Here is a 23,805-nt window from a genome sequence, read left to right as displayed (position 1 = left end):
GTGAGCAGGGATGAGTGTGAGGCAGGAAGCAAGTGGCACCACTAGGAAAGCAGACTCAGAAAGAAAATATTTAAAGGGTTGACACATTCTATAAAGATAAAAATCACGACCATGAATTGACAAAGTCTATGAACCAAATCTGTTTGCATGTTATTATTTTATTAAATCTTCACTGTGTGTGTATGCTCAGTTGCTCAGTCTTGTCCATCTCTTTGCAGGCCCATGGACTGTAGCCTGCCAGGCTGCTTTGTCTATGGAATCTTCCAGGCAAGAATACTGGAGTGGTTTAACATTCCCTACTCCAGGAGCTCTTCCCAACCCAGGGATTGAACCCAAGGCTCTTGTGTCTCCTTAGCAGGCAGATTCTTTATGAGCTTAGATTCTTTTACAATACACCTTTACTTATGAGAAAACAGACCAGGAAGTTAAAATAATTTGTGAAAGCTCATCTGAGCCTTGCTTAGGAGAATTTTTAGCTTTCCCAGGCTTCTGAGATGGCGCAGTGGTAAAGAATTCACCTGTAATGCAGGAGACTCAAGAGATACAGGTTTGATCCCTAGGTTGGGAAGGTCCCTGGAGAAGGAAATGGCAACCCTCTCCAGCATACTTGCCTGGAAAATCCCAGGGACAGAGGAGCTTGGTGGTGGGCTACAGTCCCTGGGGTGCCAAAGGACATGACTAAGCATAGCACACATCTGTCAGGAGAGTTATTCCCTTGGCCCCACTCATTGTTTTACAGTAGTTTCACAAATCACAGATGGGAATTTAGGAATAACTTCAAATGTAAGCAACTGCACATTTATGAATAACTTCAAATGTAAGCAATTGCACCATACTTGAACATCTTTAAGGTACATTATTCAAAAGTTGTTCTCTCAAATACTATAAATGTTTGACTCTTTCAAATACCATGAAAACAATTCACAATTAGTAAACTGGTACTCTGATTTAGTACATTTCAGTGAGCCCAGATGTAAAGCTGTTAGAAAAGAAATGTGTATAGAAAACTTTCTTCCTAGTCTGATTATTTAGATATTCCATATAAATTATTTATTTATATAGAAATCAATTTAGTCTTAAAATGCAAGATCTCTACAGAAATGTGTGTGAAGCATTCCCAATAAACATTAACATTTCTGAATTTTACCAATTATTATATAGTTCTGTGTCTTCTAATCCTATGGTGCAGCAAAAAAATGCACACATGATATATTAGGTCACAGTTAAAAGCTATATTAAATGTCACAAATTGAAAATTAAACATTTATTTAAAAATTGTATCATGTTATGCTATTAGGATATGTAAAAGGAATATATATATATATATTTCTAAATTGTTTCTCTCAACTTTAAAGCTAGTTATAAGACAAAAAGATTCTGTAAATAAGGCCAAATAATTGCAAATAAGCAGCACACTTAATTCTCTTTTATTAAAAAGGCCAGCTATAATTAAGTGTATATTAATTTAAAGTATATCTCAATAGATGCAGAGAAGGCCTTTGACAAAATTCAACATCCATTTATGATAAAAAACTCTCCAGAAAGCAGGAATAGAAGGAACATACCTCAATATAATAAAGGCTATATATGACAAACCCACAGCAAACATTATCCTCAATGGTGAAAAATTGAAAGCATTTCCCCTTAACTCAGGAACAAGAAAAGGGTGCCCACTTTCACCACTACTATTCAACATAGTTCTGGAAGTTTTAGCCACAGCAATCAGAGCAGAAAAAGAAATAAAAGGAATCCAAATTGGAAAAGAAGAAGTAAAACTCTCACTGTTTGCAGATGACATGATCCTCTACATAGAAAACACTAAAGACTCTACCAGAAAATTACTAGAGCTAATTAATGAATATAGTAAAGTTGCAGGATATAAAATCAACACACAGAAATCCCTTGCATTCCTATACGCTAATAATGAGAAAGTAGAAGAAGAAATTAAGGAAACAATTCCATTCACCATTGCAACAAAAAGAATAAAATACTTAGGAATATATCTACCTAAAGAAACTAAAGACCTATATACAGAAAACTATAAAACACTGATGAAAGAAATTAAAGAGGACACTAATAGATGGAGAAATATACCATGCTCATGGATCGGAAGAATCAATATAGTGAAAATGAGTATATTACCCAAAGCAATTTACAAATTCAATGCAATCCCTATCAAGATACCGGCGATATTTTTCACAGAACTAGAACAAATAATTTCAAGATTTGTATGGAAATACAAAAAACCACGAATAGCCAAAGCAATCTTGAGAAAGAAGAATGGAACTGGAGGAATCAATTTGCCTGACTTCAGGCTCTACTACAAAGCCACAGTCATCAAGACAGTATGGAATTGGCACAAAGACAGACATATAGATCAATGGAACAAAATAGAAAGCCCAGAGGTAAATCCACATACATATGGACACCTTATCTTTGACAAAAGAGGCAAGAATATACAATGGAGTAAAGACAATCTCTTTAACAAGTGGTGCTGGGAAAACTGGTCAACCACTTGTAAAAGAATGAAACTAGATCACTTTCTAACACCGCACACAAAGATAAACTCAAAATGGATTAAAGATCTAAATGTAAGACCAGAAACTATAAAACTCTTAGAGGAGAACATAGGCAAAACACTCTCCGACATAAACCACAGCAGGATCCTCTATGATCCACCTCCCAGAATTCTGGAAATAAAAGCAAAAATAAACAAATGGGATCTAATTAAAATTAAAAGCTTCTGCACAGCAAAGGAAAACATAAGCAAAGTGAAAAGACAGCCTTCCGAATGGGAGAAAATAATAGCAAATGAAGCAACTGACAAACAACTAATCTCAAAAATATACAAGCAACTCCTGCAGCTCAATTCCAGAAAAATAAACGACCCAATCAAAAAATGGGCCAAAGAACTAAATAGACATTTCTCCAAAGAAGACATACGGATGGCTAACAAACACATGAAAAGATGCTCAACATCACTCATTATTATAGAAATGCAAATCAAAACCACAATGAGGTACCACTTCACACCAGTCAGAATGGCCGCGATCCAAAAATCTGCAAGCAATAAATGCTGGAGAGGGTGTGGAGAGAAGGGAACCCTCCTACACTGTTGGTGGGAATGCAAACTAGTACAGCCACTATGGAGAACAGTGTGGAGATTCCTTAAAAAATTGCAAATAGAAATGCCTTATGACCCAGCAATCCCACTGTTGGGCATACACACAGAGGAAACCAGAATTGAAAGAGACACATGTACCCCAATGTTCATCGCAGCACTGTTTATAATAGCCAGGACATGGAAACAACCTAGATGTCCATCAGTAGATGAATGGATAAGAAAGCTGTGGTACATATACACAATGGAGTATTACTCAGCCATTAAAAAGAATACATTTGAATCAGTTCTGATGAGATGGATGAAACTGGAGCCGATTATACAGAGTGAAGTGAGCCAGAAAGAAAAACACCAATACAGTATACTAACACATATATATGGAATTTAGGAAGATGGCAATGATGACCCTGTATGCAGGGGTCACAGATGTGTATAGTGGACTTTTGGACTCAGAGGGAGAGGGAGAGGGTGTGATGATTTGGGAGAATGGCATTGAAACATGTATAATATCATGTAAGAATTGAAATGCCAGTCTATGTCTGATGCAGGATATGACACGCTTGGGGCTGACGCGCGGGGATGACCCAGAGAGATGTTGTGGGGAGGGGGGTGGGAGGGGGGTTCATGTTTGGGAACGCATGTACACCTGTGGTGGATTCATGTCAATCTATGCCAAAACCAATACAGAATTGTAAAGTAAAAATTAAAAATAAATAAATTAATTAATTAAAAAAAATAAATAAAGTATATAGCACCAAAGTAGAGGAGAGCATAGTAAAATGAGAGGTTTTTAAAATGGATGATGTAAATTTTTTTTACTTACTAAGAAAATTACTAATTTTTCAGACATACATCAGATCTATTTGATGGTACAAAGGTGATGGTAATGCTAGTTTGTGTTCTTGCCTACTATAGTGTCTTGCTGCTTCAACATCTTTGTGGTAAACAATTTGCATCTGGACATTTATTTTAAATCTATAGTTTAAATCAACCCTGATAAGCATAAAATCCAGGAAACAATGAGACTGACTCAAGGACAAAAGATTGAATAAAATATAGGAATAGAAAAATGTTTAATAGAAAGAAATTCAAAATATAGTTTAAGACCACCTGATGTATTTTCATGTTGGGTGGCACACATATTATTTCATTTTTATATAATACTGCAATATATAACAATATAACACAAAGTGTAATTCCAGGATATAATATTTACCAGGTTATTTGCTCCCTGAGCCAACTATAATTAACAAAGCACTGGTTTTGGAGTTTGATTACTACTCAAAGTTGCTGCCACCTGCTGGTGGTATTCCCTTATTATACAAAGGCTAAAAGTTTCTTTTGCTAAATATTTTCTAGCATTAGTAACTCTTTCTGATTTTCTAAATACTGTGTTTTCCCATGTCAGACCTCAGCAGAGGTGTCATATAACCGGTAAGTAGTGCATTAAGGTTTAAAAGGTTTAAAGTATGAATCTAAGTGAAGCTGTCAATGCTCTCTAAGTGGCTTCCCTCTTAGAAAAAACCTTTAAATAAGTCCATTACATCCATTGAATTTCTGTAGTGATAAATAAGGATGAGCTAGGTCTGCATGCTGGAGAAGGAAATGGCAACCCACTCCAGTGTCCTTGCCTGGAGAATCCCAGGGACAGGGGAGCCTGGTGGGCTGCCGTCTATGGGGTCGCACAGAGTGGGACACGACTGAAGCGACTTAGCAGCAGCAGCAGCTCTGCACGCACTGGCAAGGATAAATACCCATGATGAAGTATTAAATAACAGGTTGCAAAGCATTATATGCATAAATAACATTATTATATTTAATTAAATAACAAATCATAGATTAATATGTTTAAGCTGAAATTGGAGCTGGGTCTATTCCCATGGGAAGTTTATATCCCTTCCACTAAATCATGATGCCTCGATAAAAAGTAGTTTTCAATGTCAAAGGAACTATTCTGTATGTGAGGAGATTCAGCTGTGACATTGTGTTCTGCCTTCCACCAGTTAATGTACAAGAACAGTAAATTTTTTACAAATATCATTTATATAATATCTACATCTGAAAATGATTTCTGCTCAAAACACATTGGTGTACAAAGATGAAAGAGATCATCTCTGTCTCCAAAAGCATGTAATCTTTTTAAAATAATCACTTCATTGATGAGCACTGACGATAATTGAAGTAAAGCCTTCAAAGATCTTGGTGTTCGAAGAAACAACATTAGAAAAATACAGGAAGGACATTATTACCAATATTCCATGATTCAACATATTTTAATAAAATAAAGAGATTCCAATGTAACACCAAACAGAAGGCACTGCCTACCAGTGCAGATATGGCTATGTTCTTGAGGGAGGATAAGGAGAACACTAACATCTAACAATCATGTGAATCAGAGTATGATATATTCTTTAATATGAATAGAAACAAAATAAATTGTGAGTACTTGAAAGGGAAATTTTCCCTAAGAATGAAGGCAGTAGAATCTGACCTAAACTTTGAAAAATTTTTAGGATCTTATCAGGTAACAACATAGGGAAAGACCATCTCAGGCAAACAGAACACAATGAATTAATGCATGGAGGTGGAATAGATTGTGAAAGACTCAGGAAACATCAAGTCATGCAATGTGATTAGAGTTTAGTACATGTTAAGATACTAAACTAAAATACATTTAGTATATGTAGACGATAACAGTGATTGTCTGATGTTGAAGGAATGTGAATATTATGCTAAGGAAGGTGATTTCTTTCCTATAAACTTGGAGAAGCCATTCAGGTTTCCAAGCAGGTAAGGTACATGGACCTTTTTTCATTTCAGAGAGAACAATATGTAAGCAAGATTAAGGATGCATTAATGGATATGGAGTGGCTATTGTAGATGTCCAGACAGAAGATCAAGCTAGAAATAACAGGAAAATAAAAGAAACTGATATATTTATAAGACTATAAAATGAAGAATTACATTTCATCAGGCATCTAAAATTTTCCAACGTTAATCTATTTTTCATTTAACAATAAGAAATGTTAAATGTTCAAGTTAAATGTTCAATTAAATGTTCAAGGAAAAAAAGAAAGGAAAAAAAGTACAGAATCCTTTGTGTTCCTGGACACCAGTTCAATATTGTGATCAAGAAGACAAAAACGATTTTGGATTTTCTACTGTGCAGAATCCCTGAAGGATATAAAGCATGATAGAGAAACTCAGCAACTTGATGATATGATATCAAGTAACAAAGGCTCAAGGACTATCTTTTTGTATTAAGTACAAAACACCAATAGCATGTCAAGAATGTGGAGAGTAGATCTTCAGATACACAGAAATATGGAATTATTTTATGATCAAAGGAGATGAAAGACATTCAGTTTTTACTTGTATTAATAATCATTGGTAATTCTGGTAAATATTTAAGAGGTTCGATGAAATAAAATGCTGGTTGTAAGCATTTAACTCAGAAACAGATTTCCTATATATCCTGAGGTAAAGAAACTATTCAATACACACAGCTGCAAAGCATAATTGCCAGACACATAAGCAGATAAAAAAACAAGATATTAAGATAAAAATCTTCCATAATTTTATTTCCTGATAAACTACTGAATATTTTCACACTTAATATTTACGTATAGATTGTCTACTACATACTATAACTGTCAAATCTAAAATACATATGGAACTCCTTGATGGCAAAGCCTTTGTCAAAATCTTCCTCTGAATTCCACATAGTGGCTCATGAAGTGCTGGAGGATAGTTCAAGCCTGATAAACACTTCTTGAATTAGAGAAAGAAAATTCTCAAATGAATCTGAAATGGACAAGAGCATCACAGTAGCCTAGAATCACACAGAATGAACCATTCTATGGAATAATTCCCTAGGAGGACTGCATTCACAGTGCACAGAGCCAGCACTTAAGCACCACTTAAATAAAAACACCTTCTTGAATGAATTGGCAACAATAGACCTTGAGTATAAAATGGAAATGGAATAGATGCTGATTATGATGAATTTGTCAGCTGCTAACCCTGGACAGTTAAATTGGCAAGTTCAGTAAGAGCACCGACAAAAAATATCAGAGAACAGGTCCATCAACCCTGAACCTTCTCAAAAGGAAAGAAATTGGGTATATGTGTGTGTGTGTGTATGCATATATGCAAGAAAGAAGACTAATGATTATTACAAGGTTCTTATAATGAAATATGTGACTAAGTATGTGCAGATTATAATGAATACAAAAGAAAACTCCAATTGAAGTTATGAAAAACAGCACTTAAAATTTGGTGAAGAATCAAACAACACCTCGTAATGATTTCCAGGACATCATTTTCAGAATCTTCAACATTCCCTTCAAGGTAAAGACAAAACAGTCTTATCCCTCTCTGATTATAACAGTTTAATATTCTGGTTTCTGTTTAGGTTCATTCACATGTCAATATGCTTCAAGCAGTCAGTGGTACATACTTCAGTGTTCTAACTGAAATTTGTTTCAAAAAAGGCATTTTCCTGAGAATACCAATTTCCCTACAGATAACATCAGTTCAGTTCAGTCGCTCAGTCATGTCTGACTCTTTGCGACCCCATGAATTGCAGCATGCCAGGCCTCCCTGTCCATCACCAACTCCTGGAGTTCACTCAGACTCACGTCCATCGAGTCAATGATGCTATCCAGCCATCTCATCCTCCATCATCCCCTTCTCCTCCTGTCCCCAATCCCTCCCAGCATCAGAGTCCTTTCCAATGAGTCAACTCTTTGCATGAGGTGGCCAAAGTACTGGAGTTTCAGCTTTAGCATCATTCCTTCCAAAGAAATCCCAGGGCTGATCTCCTTCAGAATGGACTGGATGGATCTCCTTGCAGTCCAAGGGACTCTCAAGAGTCTTCTCCAACACCACAGTTCAAAAGCATCAATTCTTCGGTGCTCAGCCTTCTTCACAGTCCATCTCACATCCATACGTGACCACAGGAAAAACCATAGCCTTGACTAGACGGACCTTTGTTGGCAAAGTAATATCTCTGCTTTTGAATATGCTATCTAGGTTGGTCAACTTTTCTTCCAAGGAGTAAGCGTCTTTTAATTTCACGGCTGCAGTCACCATCTGCAGTGATTTTGGAGCCCCCCAAAATAAAGTCTGAGACGGTTTCCATGTTTCCCCATCTATTTCCACTTTTTTAATCAAAAAGTTAAATTAAGCATAAAATAATGGAAAATAAACCATATGCATACCAGTTTAGCTTTGACCATCAAATCTTTGTTTTCTACTTGTTTGTAATAGATTGGCAGACAAGAAATTCTACCACTTTCTTGTAATCAATTCAATGCCAATCTTACCACCTCAACCATGTGTCCTTTATTTTCTGTTTATATCCCTTAACTCCAGCACATTTTGCAAGGATTTAGAGGGCTTCTTCACATGTTTAATATTCAATTAATATACACCTGTTTTATTTTGCTCTCTTTATTACAAATATTGAGGATTTTAATGTTTCTTCTTTTTACATCAGTTTAACCCATGTCTTTTTCTTCTGCTTTTCTTTTGTCTTTGAAAATTGTCAGTCAGTCAGTTCAGTTGCTCAGTCATGTCTGACTCTTTGTGACCTCATGGACTGCAGTATGCCAGGCTTCCCCGTCCTTCACCATCTCCCAGAGCCTGCTCAAACTCATGTCCATCGAGTCGGTGATGCCATCCAACCATCTCATCCTCTGTCCTCCCCTCCTCCTCCCGCCTTCAATCTTTCCCAACGAGTCATTTCTTCATATCTGGTGCCCAAAGTATTGGAGCTTCAGCTCCAATTTACAAAATTGTAAATTCTCTTAAAACAGGGTGTTTTCCCTCTCAAATTGTTTGCATATTCAAAGACTGAGAACTAAAGCATGAATGACAAGGCACTCTGATGTTCCAAACTGAGATGCTAAGTCAGCTTTGTGCTGTTGCTTTCAAGCAGCAATCAACTAATGGTTGATATTGTAGACACTAGGAGAGAGGGGTGTGTGTGTGTGTGTGTGTGTGTGTGTCTGTGTCTGTGTGTGTGTGTGGGTGGGTGTGGGTGTGTGGGTGTGGGTGTGGGTGGGTGGGTGTGTGGGTGGGTGGGTGGGTGGGAGTGTGTGTGTGTGTGTGTGTGTGTAATGCTTGCAGGTTTATGGGCATGCATCTCTTCACTTAAGGTGAAAGGGCCTTCAACACTCACAGTGAATGGAGGCTTTGAGCCACAGATACAAAGGAAATATATTGCATGTCCTATATTCCTCAAATAGCAAAAGCTGCTAACTTGGCCAGGTAAGGAATTTCTAACACTTCTGGAGGTTGTCAGAACAAAGGGGCATAAGTACATCAACTGAACTATTTGTAGAACATGATGAAGATTAAAAAAAAAACAACAACAACAACCTGGGAAAACTTAGATATGTTCTAACTTAAGATCGGAGAAGGCAATGGCAACCCACTCCAGGACTCTTGCCTGGAGAATCCCAGGGATAAGAGCCTAGTGGGCTGACGTCTATGGGGTCACAAAGAGTTGGATACGACTGATGTGGCTTAGCAACAGCAGCAGCAGCAACTTAAGATATTGCTTCTTGGTTCATGATGAGCCTAAAAAAACTATAGAAAGAGAGGTAAAGTCAAAAGCTATGATATTGTTAGTAGTCATGTAAGAATGTGAAAGCTTGACCATAAAGAAGACAGTGCTAAAGAAATGATGCTTCCAAAATGTGCTGGTGAATCTCTTGAGAATTCTTTGGACTGCAAGGATATCAAACCAATCAATCCTATTGGAAATGAACCACAAATATTCATTGGAAAGACTGATGCTGAAGTTGAAGCTCCAACATTTTGGCCACTGATGCAAAGAGCCAAATCATTGGAAAAAACCTCGATGCTGGCAATGACGGAAGGCAGGAGGAGAAGGGGACAGCAGAAGGTGAGATGGTTAGATAGCATCACTGACTCAAAGGACATAAATTTGAGCAAATTCCAGGAGACAGAGAAAGGAAGCCTGGTGTGCTGTAGTCCATGGGGTCGCAAATTGTGGAACATCACTTAACAATTGAACAACAACTAAAGTCAAAAGAATTCAGTGAGAGAATGTATATCCTGCATAAGAGGGAATATCTGTGGATATTCTCAGTGCAGATATATCCAAGGAAAACATTCAAGCAAGTATTAGTTTTGAAGATCTGCCAAGCACAGAGAACACTGATATCAGAACATAATAGCACAAGGCAAAAAGCAATTTCTTTACTTCATATCTCTTCTCAGCCTATCATCTCTTTCATCAATTCTGGAAAGTTCAGAAATCACATAAGCACTAGAGTAGGAAATAGAGAAATCAAAGTCACCTGCCAATACTCAGTCTCTCCTTCCCACAACAGACCACAACATCAAGACACACCTAAACTGAAGGAATAAGATTTGGAATTGTATCAGTTATACTTGCCTAGGAATAGTAGTGGAGAAGGCAATAGCAACCCACTCCAGTAATCTTGCCTGGAAAATCCCAAGGACAGAGGATCCTGGTAGGCTGCAGTCCATGGGGTCACACAGAGTCAGACATGACTGAGTGACTTCACTTTCATTTTTCACTTTCATGCATTGCAGAAGGAAATGGCAACCCACTGTTGGTGTTCTTGCCTGGAGAATCCCAGGGACGGGGGAGCCTGGTGGGCTGCTGTCTATGGAGTCGCACAGAGTCGGACACGACTGAAGCGACTTAGCAGCAGGAATAGTAGAGACATTAGCTCCTAATATGCACATGATTTCTGAATAAATATGACCAGGACACTTTTTTTTTTCTTTAAATCATCTTGAGAATTCAAAGGATCTATCCTAAGTATCAGCCAACATGCCTGTTTCATATAGTAGATTCAAACATGAGAAACACAGATGGAGATGAAACTGTTTTTCAAAGCTGCACTCTACAGTTCTACATTTTCAAAGCATACCCAGTTATGTACATATGAATCTGTACTTATTTTGCTTTTGGGAAACCTACTAGGTCATGTATTCCTAAGGGCTGCTGCTGCTAAGTCACTTCAGTCATGTCCAACTCTGTGCAAGCCCATAGATGGCAGCCCACCAGGCTTCCCCGTCCCTGAGATTCTCCAGGCAAGAACACTGGAGTGGGTTGCCATTTCCTTCTCCAACGCATAAAAGTGAAAAGTGAAAGTGAAGTCGCTCAGTCGTGTCCGACCCTCGGCGACCCCATGGACTGCAGCCTACCAGGCTCCTCTGTCCATGGGATTTTCCAGGCAAGCGTACTGGAGTGGGGTGCCAAGTAGTAGCTGTCTAGTCCACTCCATTTCTACTGTGGTTTAGGCAACTACTTTGCAATCTGCAAGTGAGCACATGCACAGGCGTGCTCAGTCACTGAGTCATATCAGATTCGTTGCAACTATGTGGACTGTAGTCCGCCAGGCTCCTCTATTCATGGGATTCTCCTGGCAAGAATACTGGAATGGGTTACCATTTCCTCCTTCAGGGGATTTTACCAACCTAGAGGTCTAACTGGAGGCTCCTGAGCCTCTTGCACTGTCAGGAAGATTAATTTTAACACTGAGCCATCTGGGAAGCTCCTGCAAGTGAGCACAGGTGCCCCAAATTCACTCTTGTTCACTCTTCACAACTTTTTTCCCCCTATAATTAGCAATCTCTGGATTATCTCATATTCCCTTTTTTCCTATTCTAGCCTTTGCAGAACATTTATATATCATTTATTTTTATCAAATCTGTATAAAATAACTAGCATTGTTTTAGATTCCCTGACTGAGCCATGACTGATAGACTCACTAACTGTGGCTTACATATTATTTGAATATATTAATATAAATGTTGGAGGATAAAGTTAAAATAAATGTACAACATTTTCTTAAATAATATTAAGCGACTTAAGCATGAATATCAAAGATCAATTTAACTCATACTTAAAAATAAGTAGAAGTCAAGTTAAACATGCTACTGCTGCTGCTAAGTCACTTCAGTCGTGTCCAGCTCTGTGCAACCCCATAGACAGCAGCCCACCACACTCCCCTGTCTCTAGGATTCTCTAGGCAAGAACACTGGAGTGGGTTGAAGTCGCTCAGTCGTGGCCGACTCCCAGCGACCCCATGGACTGCAGCCTTCTAGGCACCTTCGTCCATGGGATTTTCCAGGCAAGAGTACTGGAGTGGGGTGACACTGCCTTCTCTGCAAGTTAAACATAGAATTCGCTTAAAAAAAATTTAAATTCTATAGCAAAATGTAGCTTAATTGTGTTGACACTACTAAGAACTATACAGTTAGATACTGGCAAATATACAATACTTGAAGATTTTTACCTTTTCAACATTAGTTTGACCTCATTCATCATAACACAACTTGAATTAAAATTCTGCAACATTAAAATCTCCTACTCTTCCAAATCTCAAGGGGTCAAAAATATATATACTAATGACAACTCAAAGGTACATCCTAGTAGAAGGTAAAAGTATTATATGAGAAAATCTTTAATATTACATCAAATAATCTATTTAAAACTAGAAAGCAAACAAGTTTGATAAGTCAGTGTCTATCTTCTTATCTACTTGTAGGGCATCCAAATTCACAACATTTCATAAGTTTCATTTCAAATGTGGTGTTGGAGAAGACTCTTGAGAGTCGCTTGGCCTGCAAGGAGAGCAAATCAGTCAATCCTAAAGGAAATCAGTCCTGAATATTCATTGGAAGGACTGATGCTGAAGCTGAAACTCCAATACTTTGGCCACCTGATACAAAGAGCTGACTCATTTGAAAAGACCTTGATGCTGGGAAAGATTGAAGACAGGAGGAGAAGGGGACAACAGAGGATGAGATGGTTGGATGACATCACTGACTCAATGGACATGAGTTTCAGCAAGCTCTGGGAGTTGGTGATGGACAGGTAAGCCTGGAGTGCTGCAGTCCATGGGGTCACAAATTGTTGGACATGACTGAGTAACTGAACTGAACTGATCATAAGTTTTTCTATTACAGACAATAAGTCAAATTCAATCCAAAACAGAAGATCTTGAAAAGAACAGTGTAGAGGAGATTAGAAAGAAATATAGGTAATTTTATACATCTCACTATATATTTATATGATATAAAGATATGTCATATTGTCTTAAAACAATATGAATCAGATATATTTTGAAGGAATGTGAAGAAATATTCTTATCAGATATTGTGAATTACTTTGGTAAAGGAACAAAATGTTCAAATCTGAAAATAAGATACATAAGAAAGAAAAGATCAATAGAAAATACAATAATCTAAGTAGAGCAAATGGAGCCAGAACAATTCAAAAAGTGTCTTAAGAGAGGAAGAGTGGGAAAAATAACCCTATGTTTCTGATTGTCAAACAAGTCATTCACCACAAAACTCATTCCCATGTATATAACTACCAGACTTAGTCCAAAGGAATATAAATGCCCTGTTACAAACAAAAGGTAAAGTTTGAGAGTGAGTAAATACTGAAATGTATGAACGTTAATTTGACACTTTAAGGATATAATAATGAAAATTAAATATTTTGAAGATGCATTAAGAGGAATAAAGCCAAGAGAACAAAGAAAGAACTGAGAAAGTGTACACATTTATAAAGATGTTTATCTTGAGGAAATATATATATATATATATGGAAAAATAAATTCACTTCAGAAAGAGATCATTCTTCAATTCAGAGATATTGAGTTTAGGTCACTGCAGTTTTAAATAATAAATTATAAATTATAGGTTCTAGGTTATAGCCAAAAAATGACCTGAAGCAGCAAGAGTCTATTTTAGAATGGATTAAATCAGGTAAATGGCTCAATTTAGTAAGCAGTAATAAAGTAATCTTTATTTGTTTAAAGATTAAACATTTAAAGAAAAAAATAAAGAAAAAATTCAAAGGAGAATAGGATATAAGCCTTTTTCCAGTGGTAATTAGGTGTTTATGCAGAACTTTTATAGAGTTCTGTGTACATTGTATGTATATTACTCTTTATTTTACCAGGATAAACACAGTTAAAAAATAACAGATTTAGAGAAAGTAAATATTAATTTAAAATAAAAATAAATCCCAGAAAGAAAGAAAAAAATTCTAATAAACTACTCAGAAGATCTACAATAAGAAAAAAGAAAAATATCACAGGCAAAAATATTGAGATGCTATATTACAGACTATTTGGGATGGGGTTTGTGACCTATAAACATCTAATCCTTTTTATATCTATCAGTTTTGAACTGGCAAAATGGTATAAAAATTGTATAAAAAAATTAAATGCTCTCCCAAGCTTACCATAAAAAAAGTTCAGATTAATTTGACCACTCTTGTATTTTTGGCTTCCACCCAAGTTCATTTTAAAGATTAGTTTTGTGTTTTTTCTGGTTTTTTTTTATGCCAGTATTCTGTTCTTAGCCTTTCAAATATCTACTCAATCATTTTAGTAAGCATTTCAAACACATAGAGAAAGAATAAGGTTTAATACAATGAGATCAGTTCAGTTCAGTCCCTCAGTCGTGTACAATTTTTCGTAACCCCATGGACCACAGCACACCAGGCCTCCTTGTCCATCACAAACTCCCAGAGTTTACTCAAACTCATCTGCACTGGGTCGGTGATGCTATCCAACCATTACATCCTCTGTCATCCCCTTCTCCTGCTGCCCTCAATGTTTCCCAGAATCAAAGTGTTTTCAAATGAATCAGCTCTTTGCATCAGGTGGCCAAAGTATTGGAGTTTCAGCTTAAACATCAGTCATTCCAATGAACACTCAGGATGGATCTCCTTTAGGATGGTCTGCTTGGATCTCCATGCACTCGAAGGGACTCTCAAGAGTCTTCTCCCAGCACCACAGTTCAAAAGCATCAGTTCTTCAGTGCTCAGCTTTTGTGACAGTCCAAATCTCACATCCATACATGACTACTGGAAAAACTGTAGCCTTGACAAGGTGGATCTTTGTTGGCAAAGTAATGTCTCTGCTTTTTAATATGCTATCTAGGTTGGTTATAACTTTCCTTCCAAGGAGTAAGCGTCTTTTAATTTCATGGCTGCAATCACCATCTGCAGTGATTTTGCAGCCCAGAAAAATAAGGCTGTCACTGTTTCCACTGTTTCTCCATCTATTTCCCATGAAGTGATGGAACCAGATGCCATGATTTTAGTTTTCTGAATACTGAACTTTAAGCCAGCTTTTTCACTCTCCTCTTTCACTTTCATCAAGAGGTGCTTTAGTTCTTCTTCTCTTTCCGCCATAAGGGTGGTGTCATCTGCATATCTAAGGTGATTGATATTTCTCCCAGCAATCTTCAGTCCAGCTTGTGCTTCCTCCAGCCCAGTGTTTCTCATGATGTACTCTGCATATAAGTTAAATAAGCAGGGTGACAATATACAGCCTTGATGCACTCCTTTTCCTATTTGGAACCAGTCTGTTGTTCCATGTCCAGTTCTAACTGTTGCTTCCTGACCTGCATATAGGACTCTCAAGAGGAAGGTCAGGTGGTCTGGTATGCCCATCTCTTTCAGAATTTTCCACAGTTTATTGTGATCCACACAGTCAAAGGCTTTGGCATAGTCAATAAAGCAGAAATAGATGTTTTTCTGGAAATCTCTTCTTTTTTTTGATGATCCAGTGGATGTTGGCCATTTGATCTCTGGTTCCTCTGCCTTTCTAAAACCAGCTTGAACATCTGGAAGTTCATGGTTCACGTATTGCTGAAGCCCCACTTGGAGAATTTTGAGCATTACTTTACTAGCGTGTGAGATGAGTGCAATTGTGCAGTAGTTTGAGCATTCTTTGGCATTGCCTTTCTTTGGGACTGGGATGAAAACTGACCTTTTCCAGTCCTGTGGCCACTGCTGAGTTTTCCAAATTTGCCGGCATATTGAGTGCAGCACTTTCACAGCATCATCTTTCAGGATTTGAAATAGCTCACCTGGAATTCCATCACCTCCATTAGTTTTGTTCATAGTGATGCTTTCTAAGGCCCATTTGTCTTCACATTCCAGGATATCTGGCTCTAGATGAGTGATCACACCATCGTGATCATCTGTGTCATGATGATTTTTTGCATAGTTCTTCTGTGTCTTCTTGCCACCTCATCTTAATACCTTCTGCTTCTGTTAGGTCCATACCATTTCTATCCTTTATTGAGCCCATCTTTGCAGCGCAGCTGTGTGGTGCTGGCCGAGAGGAGATACCCTATGTCCAAGGTCAGTTGTGGTGGCCGTGAAGAGATAACCAACATCCAAGGTAATGTAAACCCCAGTAAGATGATAGGCACTGAGAGAGGGCATCAGAGGGCAGCCAGACTGAAACTACAATCACAGAAAACTAACCGGTCTAATCACATGAACCACAGCCTTGTCTAACTCAGTGAAACTAAGCCATGCTGTGTGGGGCCACCCAAGTCAGACGGGCCTTGGTAGAGAGTTCTGACTAAGTGGTCCACTGGAGAAGGGAACGGCAAACCACTTCACTATCCTTGCCTTGAGAACCCTATGAAGAGTATGAAAAGGCAAAATGATAGGAAACTGAAAGAGGAACTCCCCAGGTCGGTAGGTCCCTAATATGCTACTGGAGAAGAGTGGAGAAATAACTCCAGAAAGAAAGAAGAGATGAAGCCAAAGCAAAAACAAGGGCCAGCGGTGGATGTGACTGGTGATAGAAGCAAGGTCCAATGTTGTAAAGAGCAATATTGCATAGGAACCTGGAATGTTAGGTCCATGAATCAAGGCAAATTGGAAGTGGTCAAACAGGAGATGGCAAGAGTGAACATCGACATTCTAGGAATCAGTGAACTAAAATGGACTGGAATGGGTGAATTTAACTCAGATGACCATCTTATCTACTAATGTGGGCAGGAATCCCTTAGAAGAAATGGAGTAGCCATCAGAGTCAACAGAAGAGTCAAAAATGCAGTACTTGGACGCAGTCTCAAAAAATGACAGAATGATCTCTGTTAGTTTCCAAGGCAAACCATTCAATATCACAGTAATCCAAGTCTATGCCCATACCAACACTGAAGAAGCTGAAGTTGAATGGTTCTATGAAGACCTAAAAGACCTTCTAGAACTGACACCCAAAAAAGATGTCCTTTTCATTATGGGGGACTGGAATGCAAAAGTAGGAAGTCAAGAAACACCTGGAGTAACAGGATAATTTGGACTTGGAGTATAGAACGAAGCAGGGCAAAGGCTAATAGTTTTGCCAAGAGGACACACTGATCATAGCAAACACCCTCTTCCAACAATACAAGAGAAGACTCTACACATGGACATCACCAAATGGTCGACACCGAAATCAGACTGATTATATTCTTTGCAGCCAAAGATGGAGAAGATCTATACAGTCAGGAAAATCAAAACTGGGAGCTGACTGTGGTTCAGATCATGAAATCCTTATTGCCAAATTCAGACTTAAATTGAAGATAGTAGGGAAAACTACTAGACCATTCAGCTATGACCTAAATAAAATCCCTTACAATTATACAGTGGAAATGAGAAATAGATTTAAGAGACTAGATCTGATAGACAGAGTTCCAGATAAAATATGAATGGAGGTTCATGACTTCATACAGGAGATAGGGATCAAGACCATCCCCAAGAAAAAGAAATTCAGAAACAAAAATGACTGTCTGAGGAGGCCTTACAAATAGCTGTGAGAAGAGAAGCGAAAAGCAAAGGAGAAAAAGAAAGACATACCCATATGAATTCAGTGTTCCAAAGAATAGTAAGGAGAGATAAGAAAGCCTTCCTCAGTTATCAGTGCAAAGAAATAGAGGAAAACAACAGAATGGGAAAGACTAGAGATCTCTGCAAGAAAATTAGAGATACCAAGGGAATATTTCATGCAAAATGGGCTCTATATAACGAGATATCTAAAGTTAAATCCCTAGATAACAATATTTATATCTGAGTATCCTTTGTAACCCAGTATGTAAGTCAATCAAAAAGAGGAGGAGAAATAAGAGTTAAAGTCTAAAGAAAGGTCATTCAATTATAATTAATAATTATGATAGATAATCCTATTTGCTAAGTGTACCTAATCCATGATTTTTAAGTAACATGTATTGATAAATTAAAGAAATATACACATTTTAATATAAATAAACTGGTAATATCATGCATAATTCAGATACCCATAAATGAAATTTCATAAATTATCAGTAACACACTAAAACTCAAAAAAAAAAAAACCCACCAACTTTTATTCTTTTACCCAACTGCAGTGGTACTGCTATGTCATCTTCAAAGTAAAAGTATATAGTCAGAAGGCTAGTTCTCGTCTGCCTTTACCATATTCTTGGACTAAACAGCCTTAAATATCGGAAAAAGAACATCCAGAGTAGTCATTCTCCCAGTACAACCCTTATACCTCCTGCCCCAAATCATATAGGCTGCACTTTCACTTCAATAATGTAGCCAGAAAAGTAATTAGAAATGAGCAAGAAAATGGTAGGTTGTGCAATTTATTAATGAAATACATAGGACAATGAAATAGAAAATAATTTGGGTGCCCACTTTAGATAGAGTGGTTATTAAGATTTATCTGACAGTTAAACTCAGAATGGGAGATGAAAGTGAACCAATCTGAGGAAGAATCTGAAGACGCTTACTCAAGGCTAAGGAAATATTAACAGTAAATTCAAAGATAGAGTTTCATGATCACAGGTGGTAGTGTGGCTTGTTGATCAGAAACTAAATTTTTCCATGATTCTAAATGAAAGGAATCAACCATGTCAAGTTGTAGAATGGAAAGTTGTCTGCATATATTTTTGATCTGGATATAGGGCACCACAGCACAGAGCAGGTAGCCTCAGGCTCATTTCTCTGTCTTCTCACCATCACTGTGCACCTGGCTAATGGGTATCTCTTTAACTAGGGGGTAGGCTAAATATGGACGCATCAGTTCCCCACTAAGAAATGAAGTTTTGTGTAAGAACCATCACTTCATCATCACTAAGCAGGCTAAATATGGATATGTCAATTTCCTGCTAAAAAAATGAACCTCTGTGGGTAAGAACCGTGTCTTAGTCATCTCTTTATGCTAATTCTTAGTATACTGCGCTGCATTCATAAAAACTGAAATGTTGTTGTATTTCATTTTATTGCACTCCATAAATTAACTAAAAGTCCAGAATGGTAGAATCTTTCATAAGAGCAAGTTTAGCAAGTGCTAAAACTATATATATATATATATATATAGCTAATGTGGGAGAAAGTGCTTACATTTTTTGCTTCTATGTTGGGTAGGAAGACTTCTTTTTAAATGGCAAACCACTCCAGTATCCTTGCCTGGAAGATCCCATGGACCAAGAAGCCTGGTAGGCTGTAGTCTACGGGGTTGCAAAGAGTCGGGCCAGACAGAGCGACCAATAGACAGAGATAGATAGTTGAGAATTTTTGCTTTGTTGTAGCGAAACATGGCCAGAGAAGGCAATGGCACCCCACTCGAGTACTCTTGCCTGGAAAATCCCATAAATGGAGGAGCCTGGTAGGCTGCAGTCCATGGGGTCGCGACCGGACATGACTGAGCGACTTGACTTTCACTTTTCACTTTCATGCATTGGAGAAGGAAATGGCAAACCACTCCAGTGTTCTTGCCAGGAGAATCCCAGGGACGGGGAAGCCTGGTAGGCTGCCGTCTACGGGGTAGCACAGAGTCGGACACGACTGAAGTGACTTAGCAGCAGCAGCGGCAGTGAAACATGGGACCCGATGTTTGATAAAAATAAGTTTAATTTACATCATAATATTTGATTCTGTTAAAGCATTACTTCTGACTTATGGACACAGCAGGAGCAGGAGAGAGTGGGAAGAATTGAGAGAGTAGCACTGAAATGTATACATTACCGTATGTAAGATAGAGAGCTAATGGGAAGCTGCTGTATAACACAGGGAGCTCAACCTGGTGCTCTGTGACAACATAGAGACCTGGGATGGGGTGGAACGTGGGAGGGAGGTTCAAGAAGGAGAGAATATGTGTATACCTATAGCTAACTCTTGTTATGGGCTTCCCAGGTGTCACCAGTGATAAAGAATTTGCCTGCCAATAGAGGAGACATAAGACATGTGGGTTTGATCCCTGGGTCAGGAAGATCCCTGGAGGAGGAAATGGTGACCCACTCCAGTATTCTTGCCAGGATAATCCCATGGACTTACCTGTCCATGGGATAGATAAGATAAGCCTGTTGGGCTATGATCCATGGGGGTCACAAAGAGTTGGACATTAAAGAGAGAGAGCACACGGTTGATTCATATTGTTATATGGCAAAACCCAATGCAATACCATAAAGCAATTATCTTCCAATTAATAATAAGTAAACGTTTAAAAATATTACTGCTTTTTAGGACAAAGTAGTATTTTTCTTCTAAAAAGGAAAGGTCAACAATTTAAGAAAATCATAAATATTTCCCAAATTAACATATTATAGTATTAAGTTTATAGTATTAAAATTATATTGAAAAATAAATTTAAATCGTTAATAAACTGCTTTATAAATAAATTAGCTGATAGACATACTCACTGATATCAAAATGTATTTCTACCATTAAAGTCAATACACTTATTTTAAATTGTTTTTAAACCTTAAATTGGGAACAATTGTCACAAACTTGTGTCCTCATACCATTTTCAAATAAATGTATGAATAACTGTTTATGTTCTGACTGCAAATTTCACTGAAAGTTGCCAGATCTATTAGCTGACTTACTCCAATTCTTCAAAGAACTAGATTACTCTCTAAAATGTTCTGTCCACTTCAATTCTAAGTGACTTAGAAAAATGATTTGTTTATTCTTACCCATGGGTGACTCATGCTGGGAAAGATAGAAGGCAGAAGGAGAAGGGGATGACAGAGGACGAGATTGTTGATGGCACCACCGACTCAAGGGATAAGAGTTTGAGCCAACTGAAGGAGATGATGAAAGACGGAAGCCTGGCAAGCTGCAGTCCATGGGGTCACAAAGAGTCAGACATGACTGAGCGACTGAACAACAAAAGTGGGTAACTATTCCAGACATTCCACTTGTGCAATGGCAGCAACTGAGGATGTTCAGACACAGTGTCTGAAAATCTGTCTCTTCATATTCATGCCCTTGGATAGCTCCTCCCCTTATTAAAGAAAGCTGTTATCAACTGTCCACCAGATAAAGAACTACATGTGACTTTGGAGACAGGGTCACAAAAGACATTTTGACTTCTATCCTGTGTTCTCCTGAATTATTTACTCTGGCAGAAGCTAGTGTCTTGAGGACACTCTAGGAGCAGTATGAAAAGGTTCACATAGAAAAGAACTGAAATCTCCTTCCAATAGCTAGCACCAATTCACCAGCCATGTAAGTGAGCCATCTTGGACTCAGATCCTTCAGTCCAATCAAGCCTTCAGATCTCACTTTAAATAATTACAGCCTATGATACTATAAATTTGTTCAAATTTAAACAATAGATTGTCTTCATTTGGCATGAAACTTTTTCCTAGTTAATAAAGAAAATAGAAGAAATCTATCATTTTTGACAGTTCATAAATCTGAGGAACTTGTTCATGGATCCTTGTCTTATATTCTGGAGATATGTCTCCCTAATCCCCAAATAGGCTAAATTTCTACCCCATTAAACTACCCACAATCCTTAAAATCTCACAGGTACGTTCCAATTTTTGCCTTTGCATATGACATTCTCTATGCATTTTAGACCCAGCCCTTATCTGAATGGCTAATAGTAACTCATTAATCATTAAATTTTATAGAACACATAGTTAGTGTTTAATATATAGCAAGAATTGTGAAAAGTGGTCTGAGGCCATAAATTTTGATGAGGCATCTTACATTTATCCATCATGGAAGTAAATACACAGTACAATCAAAGTTTCTCTCATGATATCAAATGGATGCATTTGTACTTACTCTGGACTTTTTCAACAAAAATCTTCAAGCATTACATTTCCAAAGTAAGACATGCATCTTTTAGACTGACCTTGAGGATTCTATGAACCCTAGAAAGAATCTAGCTTGTTTGTGGTTTGCAGCAAGATTTATCAGTGACTGTATCTACATAGGAGAAGGGGTGGCGGCAGATGAAATGGCTAGACAGCATCACCAACTCAATGGATATGAATTTGAGCAAACTCCAGGAAATAGTCCAGGATAGGGAAGCCTGGAATGCTGCAACCCATGCGGTCACCAAGAGTGAGATACAGTTTAGTGACTGAACTGCAACATATTCACAAAATTATTGGCAGTTCTATCATGATGTATTATTTTTTATAGCAGTGAAAAACACTGCCTATTTTCTAGGTCCCCTTTTGAAAATAACAAGGCCCACTGACATGCTTGGAATATGAAAAGTTTCTTTGCCAGAGAAAACTTAGCTTGGAAGAAAAGACCTGGTAAACTTGAGCACAGAAGGAGCACAGAAGGAGGGTTGGCAACATCCATGGCTTTGCTGCCTTGGTGAAGAAAGGAGCCCCACACCACACTGTGACTCATTGCTTTCTATGTTGGCATATACTGTCAAAAAAAAAAAAAAAAAACCACAACATTGCCAGCAAGCCTGAGAGGATTTTTGTCTATTGTCCTAAAGGTTTTCAACTTTATCAGAGCAAGGGTCTTGAATCACTGCCTTTTAAAGAAATCTGTCAAAAAGACGAAAAGAGAATACAAAGTTCATCTCACTACACAGAAGTTTGCCAACTTTCCAGAGCACGTGTTCCAAAGCCCTTTTGAACTTTGAATAAAAACATTCAAGAGAAAGCAAGTTTATCCTCACAACAATTTTATAGAGCTCCTTGGTGGTTTGACTTACTTGCAGGTATTTCTGGTTGTAAGAATGAATAAACTCTCTCCTGTTTGGACCTGTGACAGCAATCTTAAACCACAAATGACATAAACCACACATTATTTTGTCCAGCGTAATTTGAAGAGAAATCTGGAAGTTCACAGTTACATGAACCAAACGCCATAAAAAGTACTCTTTCAGGGTTGATAATGCCAAATGTTACCAAATTCTTTCAAGAAAATATATTTATACCCCTGGAGTCACAAGAGAACTCTCAATTTGCCTAAAAAGCTTTAAAATTAAGCACAGACTGAATTAATTCTGATATTGACATTAAAGAAGCACTGGTCAAATCTGACCCCAACAACTTGGCCACTTGCATTCAAATGAAGGATTTGGTAGAAACTCTGTTGTTTTCATAGAAAAGAGCTAACCCCTCATGCACAGAACTGAATATGGGGATGCTGCTTCTTTTTGGTATCACTGGTGATATTCACAGCATTTCCAATCAAAAGAAGGATAACCTCAATTGATGTCAAAGATCATGTGTACCTATGTTTCATACACACACACAATACACAAATTCTCATTCAAGCAGCTGTCTCACTAAGAAAATTAATTTTGAGACAGCCTCCTCAATAAATGGTGCTGGGAAAACTGGACAGCTACATGTAAAAGAATGAAATTAAAACACTTCCTAACACCATACACAAAGATAAACTCAAAATGGATTAAAATCCTAAATGTAAGACCAGAAACTATAAAATTCTTAGAGGAAAACATAGGCAGAACACTCAATGACATACATCAAAGTAAGATCCTCTATGATCCACATCCTAGAGTAACAGAAATAAAAACAAAAGTAAACAAGAGGGACCTGATTAAACTTAAAAGCTTTTGCACAGCAAAGGAAATGATAAGCAAGGTAAAAGACAAACC

The 23,805-nt window shown here is 37.7% G+C and overlaps 1 protein-coding gene across 1 annotated transcript in view; it reads right to left on the bottom strand.

The window, feature by feature from the left end:
- The window catches only part of NEGR1 (neuronal growth regulator 1), a 1,022,884-nt gene that overhangs the window by 717,013 nt on the left and 282,066 nt on the right, over window positions 1-23,805 (bottom strand). The gene's annotated exons all lie outside the window — the stretch shown is intronic.

This window comes from Oryx dammah, unplaced genomic scaffold (genome assembly GCF_014754425.2).
Source record: "Oryx dammah isolate SB20612 unplaced genomic scaffold, SCBI_Odam_1.1 HiC_scaffold_28, whole genome shotgun sequence".
In the NCBI taxonomy this organism is placed as follows: domain Eukaryota; kingdom Metazoa; phylum Chordata; class Mammalia; order Artiodactyla; family Bovidae; genus Oryx; species Oryx dammah.
Note: the sequence above shows the minus strand (reverse complement) of the source record. Positions and strands in the feature narration are given on the sequence as shown.